Raw genomic sequence first — 16563 nt, forward strand, 5'->3', positions numbered from 1 at the left:
CACTTACAATTTCACTGAACCTAATGTTAGTAATTCCACATGCACTACACAGTGCACTCTTACTCAACACATGGTATCAGCACATGACCTCAGTGGTCACCTAGACATCATCCAGACCGCTCTACGTCTGTTCACTCATACCACACACCATAAATGCAGATAGGCTTTATTTATCCCAGGCAATAGCCCCCAAGAAAGCAAAATGTCTCATCCATTTGTACCTTAGTAGGATTAGTGTCAAAAGACAACCAAGTAGTGTGGAACCCAATAGGGTGGTAGTAAACCTCACTCAATATTAGCCCAATCCCACCACACTGTACCTTTACACCGAGCCCAGTGATATTCAAACTGGGCTAGGCAGGATGCACAGGTGTGGCACTGTAGAAGAGGACACTCTTTGGCCCCAAGACTTTCCAGAAAAGATGTTCTTGGAGGTGGCAAAATCACTGCACCAGTGCACAAACGCACCCTCTCCCTCCTTTGTCTGTGGACTTAGGGTGACCCCTAGCATGTCTGGGGCAGTCTTCTTTAATAACAAATGGACCCCAGACATGAAGTTACCGTGTAGGGCCATCCATCTCAATGATACATGGAGAAAGTCAAAATGGGGAGCACCCTGTCTTCCATTCCAGCATTTGTGACCCCAAGGCATCATGGTAAATGCAGTCATTAGCACGAATTTCAATAAAGTTTTGAACGTTTTTCACCATAAGTTGGTGCGGCGAGTGCCGTATCTTCGGACACGTGTTTCTGGCTATTTGGCCGTCATCAGCGAAGAGCAACGTGTAGCTGGCAGGGTTGCTTGAAATGCCGCCTTGAAAGTATTCACAGGTTTAAGTACCACTCAAGAAAGCGCACAGGTGCTTCACCCGAGCTCGTCAGCTCAGAGGCTCACGGGAGCCTTAATTACAACAGTCAAAATGGGGAGCACCCTGTCTTCCATTCCAGCATTTGTGACCCCAAGGCATCATGGTAAATGCAGTCATTAGCACGAATTTGAATAAAGTTTTGAAAGTTTTTCACCGTAAGTTGGTGCGGCGAGTGCCGTATCTTCGGACACGTGTTTCTGGCTATTTGGCCATCATCAGCGAAGAGCAACGTGTAGCTGGCAGGGTTGCTTGAAATGCCGCCTTGAAAGTATTCACAGGTTTAAGTACCACTCAAGAAAGCGCACAGGTGCTTCACCCGAGCTCGACAGCTCAGAGGCTCACGGGAGCCTTAATTACAACAGTCAAAATGGGGAGCACCCTGTCTTCCATTCCAGCATTTGTGACCCCAAGGCATCATGGTAAATGCAGTCATTAGCACGAATTTGAATAAAGTTTTGAAAGTTTTTCACCATAAGTTGGTGCGGCGAGTGCCGTATCTTCGGACACGTGTTTCTGGCTATTTGGCCGTCATGAGCGAAGAGCAACGTGTAGCTGGCAGGGTTGCTTCAAATTCGTGCTAATGACTGCATTTACCATGATGCCTTGGGGTCACAAATGCTGGAATGGAAGACAGGGTGCTCCCCATTTTGACTGTTGTAATTAAGGCTCCCGTGAGCCTCTGAGCTGACGAGCTCGGGTGAAGCACCTGTGCGCCTTCTTGAGTGGTACTTAAACCTGTGAATACTTTCAAGGCGGCATTTCAAGCAACCCAGCCAGCTACACGTTGCTCTTCGCTGATGACGGCCAAATAGCCAGAAACACGTGTCCGAAGATACGGCACTCGCCGCACCAACTTATGGTGAAAAACTTTCAAAACTCTATTCAAATTCGTGCTAATGACTGCATTTACCATGATGCCTTGGGGTCACAAATGCTGGAATGGAAGACAGGATGCTCCCCATTTTGACTGTTGTAATTAAGGCTCCCGTGAGCCTCTGAGCTGACGAGCTCGGGTGAAGCACCTGTGCGCCTTCTTGAGTGGTACTTAAACCTGTGAATACTTTCAAGGCGGCATTTCAAGCAACCCTGCCAGCTACACGTTGCTCTTCGCTGATGATGGCCAAATAGCCAGAAACACGTGTCCGAAGATACGGCACTCGCCGCACAAACTTATGGTGAAAAACTTTCAAAACTCTATTCAAATTCGTGCTAATGACTGCATTTACCATGATGCCTTGGGGTCACAAATGCTGGAATGGAAGACAGGGTGCTCCCCATTTTGACTGTTGTAATTAAGGCTCCCGTGAGCCTCTGAGCTGACGAGCTCGGGTAAAGCACCTGGGCGCCTTCTTGAGAGGTACTTAAACCTGTGAATACTTTCAAGGCGGCATTTCAAGCAACCCTGCCAGCTACACGTTGCTCTTCGCTGATGATGGCCAAATAGCCAGAAACACGTGTCCGAAGATACGGCACTCGCCGCACCAACTTATGGTGAAAAACTTTCAAAACTCTATTCAAATTCGTGCTAATGACTGCATTTACCATGATGCCTTGGGGTCACAAATGCTGGAATGGAAGACAGGGTGCTCCCCATTTTGACTGTTGTAATTAAGGCTCCCGTGAGCCTCTGAGCTGACGAGCTCGGGTGAAGCACCTGTGCGCCTTCTTGAGTGGTACTTAAACCTGTGAATACTTTCAAGGCGGCATTTCAAGCAACCCTGCCAGCTACACGTTGCTCTTCGCTGATGACGGCCAAATAGCCAGAAACACGTGTCCGAAGATACGGCACTCGCCGCACCAACTTATGGTGAAAAACTTTCAAAACTCTATTCAAATTTGTGCTAATGACTGCATTTACCATGATGCCTTGGGGTCACAAATGCTAGAATGGAAGACAGGGTGCTCCCCATTTTGACTGTTGTAATTAAGGCTCCCGTGAGCCTCTGAGCTGACGAGCTCGGGTGAAGCACCTGTGCGCCTTCTTGAGTGGTACTTAAACCTGTGAATACTTTCAAGGCGGCATTTCAAGCAACCCTGCCAGCTACACGTTGCTCTTCGCTGATGACGGCCAAATAGCCAGAAACACGTGTCCGAAGATACGGCACTCGCCGCACCAACTTATGGTGAAAAACTTTCAAAACTCTATTCAAATTCGTGCTAATGACTGCATTTACCATGATGCCTTGGGGTCACAAATGCTGGAATGGAAGACAGGGTGCTCCCCATTTTGACTGTTGTAATTAAGGCTCCCGTGAGCCTCTGAGCTGACGAGCTCGGGTGAAGCACCTGTGCGCCTTCTTGAGTGGTACTTAAACCTGTGAATACTTTCAAGGCGGCATTTCAAGCAACCCTGCCAGCTATACGTTGCTCTTCGCTGATGACGGCCAAATAGCCAGAAACACGTGTCCGAAGATACGGCACTCGCCGCACCAACTTATGGTGAAAAACTTTCAAAACTCTATTCAAATTCGTGCTAATGACTGCATTTACCATGATGCCTTGGGGTCACAAATGCTGGAATGGAAGACAGGGTGCTCCCCATTTTGACTGTTGTAATTAAGGCTCCCGTGAGCCTCTGAGCTGACGAGCTCGGGTGAAGCACCTGTGCCTTCTTGAGTGGTACTTAAACCTGTGAATACTTTCAAGGCGGTATTTCAAGCAACCCTGCCAGCTACACGTTGCTCTTCGCTGATGACGGCCAAATAGCCAGAAACACGTATCCGAAGATACGGCACTCGCCGCACCAACTTATGGTGAAAAACTTTCAAAACTCTATTCAAATTCGTGCTAATGACTGCATTTATCATGATGCCTTGGGGTCACAAATGCTGGAATGGAAGACAGGGTGCTCCCCATTTTGACTGATACATGGAGAAATAAGTATCATAGGGGAGGACTGAATACCAGCATAGATACCCCATGTCAGGAAATCTGGGATGCTGAGATAAATAGGGCAACCCCCAATTTGTACAGAAACTTACACTGTATTCTTTGTGTTTCAGAGGCGATCCCGCTCGGCACGAATGGGAATTGTGAAGCAATACTACACATACCAGAAATGCACTGGGGCACCTCTGCACTGATGGATTTCTACTGGCAGTGTGGAGAATTTGCCTATGCTCAGCTCGCCTCCAGATGGCGGGGCCTCTGCTCCCTCATGACCATACACACCCCGACCCTGGTCATTCCTGGAGAAGACCTGTCTGAGTTATTCCAACATCCACTACAGAAGAAAACAACTCAAATGCATCAGGTGCAAGAAAAAATAACTGCTGATTATTATTGGCTGGGCTCAGTACAAGGACATTCCAGAAGAATTTTGACTATTCACTGACACGGGAGGGCCTCTACCCTTCTTCACCCGACAGACAAAAGCAAACACCCACTGCTCACAAATAACAAGGTGGGAGATGCTGAAAATAATCAACAATACTGAGTTTGGCCTAAAAGGAAGAATTAAGAGCCATCTGCCTTATGGTGATGCAACATCAGTATGTGTTGGTCTTAAGGACAGTGATTGAGGGCAGGGTGTTGGGCAAGATTGGTGTATCTTGTTGTACATTTATCCCCGTAATGACCTGAACAATGGGACACTAACTCTTGCTATCCAGGCACTGCATCGTCTACATGCCAACATGAAGAAAAAAGGAGGTGCCCCTGAACATGACTGGCTATTTAATTGAATTTCCTGGCTCTCCTAGTGGGTGACCAAACTGTGCGTGTCATTGCTGCTGATCCTCATTCTTGTGCTCTTTTTGTATTGTTTCCTATGGGTGTGGGTTTCCTTCTGTAAAAACGCAGTCCTCAAATTAGGTAGAGTGCAAGTAACTAGGGAAATAGCAATAGACACAACAGAGACATGCCAGACCTCAAATAATGTGACTGTCAGGAAGTATGGGGTGGATAATGAAGTTGGAAATTCAACTAGAGGGGAGAATGTTAATATTGATAAAAATGATGTCAATGCACGACATGATATGTGTACGCAAAATAACGAATTGGCATAACTGTTCTCAAATCCATTTGTTGCGACCTCCTGATCAACCCCGAGTCAGAAATACATGGTGAGGCAAGCCCAGAGACGTAGGCCCGAAGCACCTGATTGACAGACCACAGGTGGGGTGGCACATAGCCCGTAGACAAATGCTTGAACCGGAAAAACCCAGATTGATCCCTCAGATAGACAGGGACACAATAATGGTCCTAAGAAATTGGCCCCCAAAATAACACATTTGGCCATTAGGATGCATGTTCCCAAAACACCATAATGATGCCACATGTAGTTAGGAACAATCAGCCAATCAGAACGCAGCACACACACAACACGCAGGGATCACGCGCTCCCCATGCCGGACATCGGGACACGTTACATACTGCCCGCATTATGTGCAAGCAAGGTGGGGACCCACATGTGCACTTTATCAGATGGTCAGATTTATGACTCAGTGACTAGGCATGGATTCCTTTCTCCAAGGAATGCATAGAATTGTTTTATAACACTTCAAGAGATGTATATAATGGCACTCAGAACCAATACACTTTGAGACAGTCACCAGATCCCAACTCTGTACTGCTCTCTAGGCCGCTGCGTTTAATTAATCCACCTGTTCCTGTTTTGCCAACCGCCTCTTGTATTTCATTTTTTAAGTTAATCCACAATCGAGCAGCATGTTTATAGTCTGGTTTAATATTCTGTCTTTATAATGTACTTTAATGGTTGGTATACATTTATTTTGAGATGAGGTGGTACATGTAATCCCTCTGAATTCCTACACTTTCCTTACAATTGCTCAGACTGAAGTGGTAGTAATAAATCTAACCCCTCCGAAGTCCATCACTTTCCCTGCTCTTGCTCAGACTGGAGTGTGAGCAATAAATGCCACCACCCTGAAGTCCGAATCCTTTCCCTACTGTTGTTGAGATTGGTGAAGCAATAGTAAATCTAACCTTCTGAAGTCAAACACTTTTCCTACTGTTGATTATAATGGAGAGGGAATAGTAAATCAAATCCTTCAAAGTCCAGCACTTTCCCTACTATTGCTGAGCCTGGAGTAGGAATAATTTTTATATAATGTTTTGATGTTTTGTTTTTTGGAATGTTTATTTTATTTTTAGAAACGTTTTTTCATTTGATGTTTTAAAAATACCTATTTTATTACTTTATTTAAATATTATTTTTATATTGTTTTGGTATCAATACTATTATTTTTGTAATTTATTTTATTTTTTGCAATAGCAGTGTTATGGTATAAAATATTGAATATATGCATAGATTTTCCTAATATTTACTTTAAAATATTAAATGAAATATATCTATTGTAATGTTAATGTTAGGTTAGTTGTTTTATTTGTTATATGTATATATACTGTTATATACTGTTACTTGTATACATGTTGTTTTAAAAAAAAAAAAAATACCTATGTTTACAGATACACACACGCCCGCACACATATATAAATATATATGTACAGTTAAATTATTGATTGAAACTACCTATTTTTATTGATTTATTGTTAACAAATGTAAAAATGTAAATATTTAAAAAACATATTCTTACCTGCTTTTGGTCGATATTCTGAACCATTATATTTAAGAAACAATAGTTTTGTAATTGTAATTTAAAATTAAGCAAACAATAATTTTCACAATTATATTCGTGACACAATATTTAGGTCACACAATATTTTTGCATCAGAGATATACTTCTCATTCAGGTCTCAATGGTGTGCTGATCATGACCAACAACATACTTGTGTATGCTGCAACAGCCGATAATACCATGCCTGTGTTCTGGCACTTCTGTACAGTATCCAAGAAAGTGGTCTCCAGAAAAATAAATGTAAGTTTATCGAGTCTAAAATAGAGATTTGTGAGTAAAGATTCACCACTGAAAGAATAACAGCACAGAAACAGAACATTTCTGAGGTTCAGAGATCTTTGATGATGGTGTACCTAGGTGCACAGTTCATTCAGAATTTGACAGTGCTTACCAAACCACTCTAAGACCTTCCCACAGTGAATGTGACAGGGGTATGGGAGGACAATCAGAAAGCTGCCTTCCAAAGAATGAAAGATTCTGTTGATTGAGACCACAATGAGAATGATTCACCCAAACTGCCAAATGGTCTGTTGATGCAAGTCCTTTAGGTTCAGGTGCTGTCTCGCTTCAATAACAAGGCAATGCATATAGGACCTCTGTAGCATATGCAAGTTGAGACTGGGCAAAGATACTCACACATTGAGAAGGATGCCATCACAATATTGTGGGGCTGTCAACATTTTCACTTATAGCTCTATTTATTTATTGTACAGTTTTAAATAGCTCATGAGCACTAAGAGGTATATATGCAAAGAGGCAAAATAGCATGAACAGTCGTACAATAAACTTTAACCAAGTAGTAAGAAGAGAAATGGAGGAGACATGGGAGTAATGGATTCAACAAGGGGATGAGAGCAACAATATGATAAATATTTAAAGGCTGGAATTAAGGGAGTAAGTAAGGAGAAGTAGAATGGAAGGCAAGTAAGAGAGGAGGTTAGGGGAAGGTAAGGGAGTTGGGGTGTGGGACATGAGGGATGAGACGAGAAAGAGGGATATGGAAAAGAGCAGTAGGAGGGGACCTGAGAGGGAACTAAGTATACAGAAGTATAATGGAGCCAGATATGGCTTGAAAGAGAGAATAGGGACTGCAAGAAAGGATGATATGACATGGGACGGCAAGTGGGGAGGGTAGGATTGAGAAGGCTGCAAGGAGGGTAGAGGGGAAGAGCACATGGAGGTCTAAGGAGAGGGAACATCGGTATGTAGGGGTCACAAGACATTATAACAAGAGTAGGGGGTGAAACCTCTAACATTTATTTTACATCAGAGATAGTAGAAGAGATGTAGTCTAAACTGATGCTTCTTTAGAAGTTGGCTGAATAACTACAAGGTGGGTTTGGTCCTAATGTCCACAGGGATTGTATTCCAGAAGAGGGAGGCAGCTCCAAAAAAAGATTGGTGCAACGCATGAAAAGTTCTGAAGGTAGGGATTTCCAGAAGAAATTGTGTCTTTGATCCTGAGGTTTCTGGAGCTGCCAGAGGTCATTAGTAATTTGGCAAGACAAGGTGGATTGCTTACGACTGCCCAACTCGCAGTGGCAGTCAGACTGCCGCACTCCTGCTGATCCGACTGCCAGATTACAACCTTGGCGGTCGGACCGCCACCACTGCCAGGATCACAGATCTCGATGAGGTGAAAGCAGTTAGAGTCGTCGTAATACAATGTCATAATGTCATAATACAATGTTTCTGACAGTCAGTCCGGTGGTAACCTCATAATACAACTGAGGGTGATGCCGCCGGTATGACGGCAGCCTCACCCTATTAGTTTGGCGGTCCGACAGTTGGTCAGACTCATAATGAGGCCCTAAATTTAATTCTGGGCTCTGTGGGGAGCCAGTGCAAATCAGTCAGGATTGAGGTGATCAAAGTTCTTTGACAAAGATAGGAATGTGGCTGAGGCATGCAGGACAGATTTGAGAGGCATAAGAGTAGATTGGTGGGCTCCTATCAAAACAGCTTTGCTAAAGTCAAGACAAGAGAGAATTACTGCTTGAGCTACTGATATTAGAAGATCCAGTGGTAACAGCAATTTTAATATTTTTAGTATCAGGAGTTTATTGTTTGCTACTTTATCAAGTTTGTTCATATACAATATCACACACAGTGCAGGATTCAAAATAATTTAAAGAGTTCAAGGCTAAGGAGAAAATGATCAATTTTGTCATTTTATGGTTTAGGGTTAAGAAATTCTTTTTCAACCAGGTTTGATGTTCAAAGGGATTATTCCTAGAGTGAGTATGTCTGAAAGTGTTAAAGTATGCAAATAAATGCATGTGTTGTCTACATATTGGTGAAACGTGACTCCTGTTTCTGTGTAAATGCCAGAAAGAGGTTCAACACCCAAATTAAAGACTGCAGGGGCTACAATGGTTCCTTATGTAATTTAAAAAATGATAGGAGCTGGATCTTAAACAAAGCCCCCATGTTCCCATTTTGAGAATGATTAGAGAGAAAAAAAGAGAACTAGTTAAGGAAAGTACCTTTTAATCCAAAGCAAATAGTGATGAGCAATAGTTTTGAACAATGCTGGGAGGTCAAGCAGAACAAGAGACAGGAACCATGCTCATCAATAATTTCGTGGATAGCAATAAGTATTTCTAGTGTGATCAATTCACTTACATAATCCACTCTAATACCTCCTTTCTGGACTGAGAGTAGGGTTTTGATACTATTGTACTCTGTGATTTAAAAAGAGACACTTTTGTTGCAGTCATTTTCATGTGTGAACTGATCATATGCCTCAGGTTCACTTTTCGAAGTATCCACATCCAACCCACCCCCATGAACTGAAACATGTGTCCTTCAACTCCAGGAATATTTGATTGATGTGATCTGCAAGCTGTCTAAGGGAATCCAGTGGACTATCTCTCACGGCGTCTATGACAGGCTACCAATGATGAGACATGTCAAGCCACTTAAACTGAAGAATGTACTGCTAGTAATCAGTAACTCCAGGCTTTGACCATTGTCAATAAAATATGAAGGCCCTCATCATGTTGCCCAATTGGAAGCTGCATCATTGGTCATGCAACCCCAGTTGTCTGTGCATCAATGCTTGTACACAAACACATATTATCTCAACATAACTGCAAGTCAATTCATGATGCATGCCAACAGTCAGGTCACAAACCTTACCCATTTCACATGTGCTAAGCACTTTGCTACCTGATTCTACATCAATGGCATAGAAAAGCACATTGTGACTAAAAACTCTAGGCCTACATGTCTTGTCCCTCATTAATACTGTAGTTGTACATGCCAAATTACATGTTATGATGCGTGAGGGTCTGTGTCAGCCAGTAAAAAATGGTGACACACTCCTGTATGTGGCACAACTAGAAATGTACCCCCATTGTAAATGTCTTATTCTATACACAGGTGGCAGGCACATATTTGTGAAGGAGTTTCTAATGTCCAGTGGAGTAAATCAGATATCCGCCATTTTGGCAGCCTGAAATGCTATATTGAGCTTTATAAACTGCATCACACCTACATAAAAGGTTTTGGACCTCACAAAGATCCGTATTCTGTCTTGTGATGTTGGTCTTACAGCTCAAACATCATTGTAGTATTTTGCAGGGCACAGATGGCATTTCACAGTGGGGCACAGTCCACCACCACCCACTGTCATTTTGGCGGTGGGGATATATAGTCACATTTCAAGGGGCAATTGTGTTGCACATCTTTAATTTTGGTCCAAATCAATGTTGTGGGCACATGTTTTGAAAACCATGCGGGCCACATATGACCCTTGTGTTGTTTGCAGCTGTGGTATGTACTGGGTGCCATGTCTATCTAGTCAGAAATGCTTTGTCACATGATATCATTAACATCATGTATGTTGCTCTGGATACATTGACTAATGTTGGAAATCATGTCTTGTCATACATAGGTACCCAGGGAGAGGGAGGATGTGACAACCTCTTGTCTACTGTCCACTGCCAGACCTTCAGACCATGGAGCAAATTCACATAATAATGTGTAACCACCTGGATAGGCAAACAATAGTGGACTTATGTCGTCAGTTGGAGCCAGATCTGATGCCAGCTATTACTTATCCAACCAGTGTATCATCCATTGTACAAGTCATGTCAGTACTGCACTTCCTAGTTACAGGGTCCTTCCAACATAAAGTGGCCCTATTTGCTGGTATGTCCCAACCTATGTTCACTCTGGTGTTGAAGGATGTCCTCTCAGCAATGTTGAAACACCTTGACAGCTATATCCATTTACCCGACATGAGGATTAAGCCCATGTGACAGCTGACTTCTATGGTTTTGCATGCATCCCAAATGTGGTGGGGGCCATTGATGGCACACATGTGGGCTTTGCCCTACCGCAGGCCAATTAAAAACAAGTTTATTGCAACAGAAAGAACTTTCATTCCATCAATGTGCAAGTTGTCTGTTTTGCGGATCTCTACATTTCACGTGTGTGCCCGTTATTTCCTCATAATGCAGAACAGCACCATAAACCAGCTGATGTCACACCTGTGCCCAGAGAGGGCCTGGCTGGTTGGTAAGTCACATCTGCCCTGATTGTGTGTATGCAATGTCAGGTGCTACAATCATGACGTGACTCATTGTTGAACATATGTCCCATTCCTTTACAGGAGACTCCGCATATCCAAACCGTAGTTGGTTGTTGATGCAACTAAGGAATCCATCTACATCAGGGGAAGTCTACTTCAAGGAGGCCCATGTAAAAACAAGGCAGTGGTGGAGATGGCTTTTGGGCTCCTGAAGGGCAGATTTAAGTGTCTGGACAGGACTGGTCGAGCCCTCCTCTACTCACCTATAAAAGTGTCTTAGTTCACTGTGGCATGCTTCACAACATCGCCCTGCAGAGGAATATCCTGTATATCCCAGAGGAGGGAGACCCTGCCTTGCCACCTGGTGAGAATCCTGAACTGCCCACTGAGAACGACAGTGGTGAAGAGGAAGGAGCTGACTTGCAAGAATATCTCATCAACAGCTGCTTTTCATGAGTGTAAGTATGTCATGTGATGTAATGACTGTGACTGTACAATGAACTGTAGTTGTGAGAGTTAAGTGTTTTAGCAACAACTAGGGAGCTGCAATATGTACCCAAAGGCTGCTTGAAGAGTTAGCCTTTGACATATCCCCACCTTGATGATGTTGCTTTGTTTGTGTCACTTGTCCTTGCAATGTAATTACGTTTCCAGTGGCCTGCTATGTGATTTGTGTAATAGGTATGTTTTCCGCCCTATACTCCTTGTTTTGTCTTTGTACAGGCACCTTCAGCATGACATCCTCATGTGGGCATTTCAGAGTTGTGACACTGGCAGGTATCTGATGCTGTTCTAAAATGCAATGTGGACATGGATTGTTCCAGATAATGTAGGTCACAGATTTGGGATGCATGAGACCTGTGCCAAGGCAGCTTGCACAGTGTTTGGGTGGAAGTTCAGAATTGTACATTGGACTTGTTTTATGTGCTGTGTTGGGCCGGTTGCATCATGTGTGTCATCATGTGGGCATGAAATATGTAGTTATAGATTGCAACCAATTAATTCACCCTTCATATTGGCTAAACACTCTTCTTGTATGACCTGTGTGTAGCTGTAGATGTGTTTCATCATTGCAGACCACAGTGCCTGTGCCATAATACTGACATAGGTTTGTGTTATACCACCAGATGCACAGTCATTGGATTATGATGGGCCTGTGATTAGGGACTGTTGTATTGTCATCAATCTGTATCTTGGATTATGTGATGTTGGATTACTCAGATGTGGTATGTGATAAGGCTCTATCTTGTGACATCATCCACTTTAATGTTTGCCTGTTCTACAGGACAATGACTGACAAATTAATTCCTTCAGTTGTCTGGGGGGGCTGTACCTTGGAATATGTACTTTGACTCAGTATAAGTCAGATATTCTTGTGTCAAAAAGTCCAGACATATGGTCAGCCTATGTGCTGTACATTGGAACAAAATGTTTGGTCTGACCAGACACTTGTACATTTGTGTTTGTGTAGAATGGTTGTAATCCTGAGCAGGACATAACATACCCCTCCTAGCACAAGTAAGTTATGTTTTCATCATATGGTTCACATGGTCTTACATTTCTACATAGCAAAATGTTGAAATTAAGCAAGAAGACAATGAGTTTGTGATGGGTACATTTATTATAATGCTGATGCCGAAAATAAAATTTGGGCAGAAAAGATGAAAAAAATAAAGTGTCGGTGTCAGTCATGATGAATGAAGTAACTGTAGTATATGCCACACCACTGGGAGTCCAGAGTACTCCTCCCATTGGAATTGGTAGGTGGTTGAGGATCAGTCGACAGAGTGAATATGTGGCACACAAAGGAGTTGTTTTAGGAAGAAGTCACTTGCTGGCAGTGGTGGGTATCTTGCCATCTGCACCTCCTGGATTTCTTGCTGGATGTCTCTGCTTGCATGGGAGAATCTGGTGCTAGCGAGGCAGGGGTGTCTGGGGTAGGTTCTTCCACTGGCAGGGCCTCCCCTCCAGTGGCTGGCACCGATGTAGATGTGCCTGGTGTTGATGAGCCAAAGGAAGGGAAGATTGGTTTTGAAAAGCCCTGATCAGGACTGTGTGTATATCCCTCATCACCCCTGTTAGGGAGGCCATGTTGTTATTGTGAGCCTCTATCTGTTCTCGCATGTCCCTATGCATGGCTCTTTGTAGCCGCTTGATTTCCCAAAGTTCAGTTACTACCTGGCTCATCACACCTTGGGACTCCTGATAAACCCCAAGACGAGGCTGATGGTGCCCTCTCCAGGAGCAGCCCCAGTGGCTTCACCACGCTGGCCAATAGCATCCCTCCCACGCACACAACCCCACAGTGCTGCGCCCTTGCCACAATGTGCCCTCTCCCACTGGTTCCTGGACCCTCATTGTCCAAAATGTTGTGCTGCAACTAAGGATCCAAGACTGGTGGGGGAGGTGCACAAGATTGTAGACACTGTGCTTGGTACACAGGGTCACAGGTTGGGGGCAAACGGTTGCCTGTGATGTTCAGGCAACCAGACTAAAAGGTAATGATGTGGCCAGAGTGACACTCAATGGTGGTGTCTGACCAGGTTGCCCAGATGGGCCGGAACCATCCTCCATGTACAGACGTCCAGGAGTGTCTTCTTCACTGAGGGCTTCATCCGGGGGGGGTAGTGGCAGTCTCTTCTGTGGCCTTTGTGTGAACAGTGGCAGTTCAACTGTGTCACTGGTTGTATTTGTATTTTGACAGCTACCTCCAACAATTTAGCATTGCAATAAGCATAACCCTTGTACAAAGTTAATTTGCAGTTAATCCTATTGTGGCAAGTACCCGTGCTCTTGGTTGTATTGACCAGACATTTGTGAAGCATGCCAATTCCATTTAAGTAAAGAAGCTGCTGAAATGTACGGATCATTAGCACTTGGGAGGATGGCTTGAGAATGCCATCTTGCCCCCAGTGCAGGCAAAACAGTGGCTAGGCTAGATATGTCTATGGCCATTTTGAGACCTTGTTGTTTCTGATGCAGGCAGAACCAGGAGTTTGTTGTATATGTGACTGGAGGCATCATGTGATTAGTGCAGTGTGACTGTGTTTGCCAATAACATTCTGATGATGCATCTTGAAGCCTTTGGGATCATTGTTTTGCACACTGAGTAAGATGCCCTCTCTGTCCTTAACAGTTTCATCTTGGGATAGCAGGTCAAGATGGAGCTAGGTAGCCAGACATATCTCAGAGTTGAGCATGATCTGTAACTTGGTCACTCCCAAGGGAGCCAACTTCAGTTGAGAGTTAACAAGCAAGGGTTTTGGACAAGTGACCACTGGTCTGGTGTTTGGAGTTACTGAAACAGTGCCTCCTGCGAGTTGCAGTCATGTCACTCTGCATACTACACACACTTGACAAATGTTATCCTTCCAGGTGAATAAACTTCAATTGAGAGTTCACAAATAGATGGATTTGGGCAAGTGAACACTGGTTTCGTGGTTGGAGTTAGAGACACAAGGCCTATCGGGCATTGCGTTCTGGTCACTCCCTCTACTTCCCATCACCAAACAAATGTTATCTTCCCAGGTGAGTAAACTTCAATTGAGAGTTACGAAACAGGGGTATTTGGGCATGTGAACACTGGGCTTGTGTTTGGAGTTAGAGAGACAGAGCCTCCTGGCCTTAGCAGTCATTTCACGTCCTCTACTTCGTACACTTGATAAATGTCATTCCCCAGGTGAGTATACTTAATTTGTGAGCTTCCAAATAAGGGTATTTAGAGAACTAAACACTGGACTGGTGGTTGGATTGACAATAACAGAGCCTCCTGGGAGATGCAGTCATGTAACTCCCTCTAATACACACACTATACAAATAGTAGCCTCCCAGGTGAGTACCCTTCAATTGAGAGTAGAAAGACAGGGGTCTTTGGACAAGAGAACACAGGGCTGGTGTTTGGAATTACAGAAACAGGGCCTGCTGGGAGTTGCAGTCATGCCACTCTCTCTAGTACACACACTATACAAATATTATCACTTCATGTGTGAATTACCAAACAGGAGTCTTTGGAGAAGAGGACACTGGGCTGGTAAGTGTAGTAACAGTGATGGACCCTTCTGGCCTTAGCAGTCATGGCACTCCCTCTAGTGCACACACTATACAAATGGTATCCTCTCAGGTGAGTACACTTCAATTGAGAGTTACCAAACAATGGTATTTGGACAAGAAACCACTGGGCTGGTAGTTGGTGTTTTACAGACATAGGGCCACCCTGGCTTTGTAGTCATGTCACCCCCCTCTACTTCCCACATTTGACAAATGGTATCCTCCCAGCTGAGTAAACATATATTGTGAGTTGCCAAACAGAGGTCTTTAGACAAGTAAACACTGTTCTGGTGTTTGGAGTTGCTGAAACAGTGCCTCATGTGAGTTGCTGTCAGGTCACTCTCTCTACTGGACACACTTGACCAATGTTCTCCCCCAGGCGAGTTCACTTCAATTTATAGTTCACTAACAGATGTATTGTAGCATGTGACCACTGTGATAGTGTTTGTAGTTATAGGAATAGTGGCTCCTAGGAGTTGTAGTCATGTCAGTGCCTGCACTACACATACCTGACAAATGTTATCTCCCCAGGTGTGTACCCTTAAATTGACAGGTAACAAACAAAGGTATTTGGAGAAGTGAATACTAGTCTTGTGCTGGGAGTTATAGAACAGTGCCTGCTGGGAGTTGGAGTTTTGTCAGTTGCTGTACTACACACATTATACAAAGGTCATCTCCCCAGGTGAGTACACTTCAATTGTGAGTTGCCAAATAGAGGTCTTTGGACAGGTGAACACTTGACTGGTGAGTATAGTAACAGTAAATGAGGCAAATGTGAGCTATAAACATGCATGACATAGTATCTTTATGACACTTTTATCTGTTGTGACTTACCAGACTCCACTCCCCCAGGTATTCCTGTGAAGCCCTCAGGATGCAGGATGGCCAAGACTTTCTCCTTCTACGAAAAGAGTTTTAATGGGGCACTGGAGGGGCAGCCGCCAGTCTTCTTGGCCTGCAGCTAGTGCCTGGAGACCAGGGAACGGACGTTGCCCAGCATTGACTCTGTCGACCAACCTGACCCACATTTCCCTTTTCCTACTGAGAGGAGTATACTGGACTTGAGCTCCTAACAAGTTGGCTCTACTCTTATGATTTCCTCCACCATTACTCTTAACTCATCTTCTGAAACACGTGGATTTTTGGAACATGACATGGTTCAACAAAAAAAAAAAAACAGGTGACAGTGACTTAATTAACAGCGGAAGTGCAATAAGGTGTGAATAGACCAACGTGTATGCAGGGTGTTCAATGAAATGGTGAAAAAAGGGGTGCCTGATCTACGTACTCTGCAAAATATGGTGCTTGGGCTTCATTGTCTTGTAGTGTAAATACAAAGGATTGTAGACTGTGAAGGGGTGTGTTTTATAGTGTCCTTTGCAGGTGTGTCCAGTGTGGCAATGTGGGTCAGCAGTGTTGTTCTAACATTCATCCAATGTGCTGTTGTGTATTACTTTGATGATGATGAACCGCTGCGGTTCAGGCCGCCATTGGCTGACCTCCATGGGGT

Source organism: Pleurodeles waltl, chromosome 1_2 (genome assembly GCF_031143425.1).
Source record: "Pleurodeles waltl isolate 20211129_DDA chromosome 1_2, aPleWal1.hap1.20221129, whole genome shotgun sequence".
NCBI classification, from domain to species: Eukaryota; Metazoa; Chordata; class Amphibia; order Caudata; family Salamandridae; genus Pleurodeles; species Pleurodeles waltl.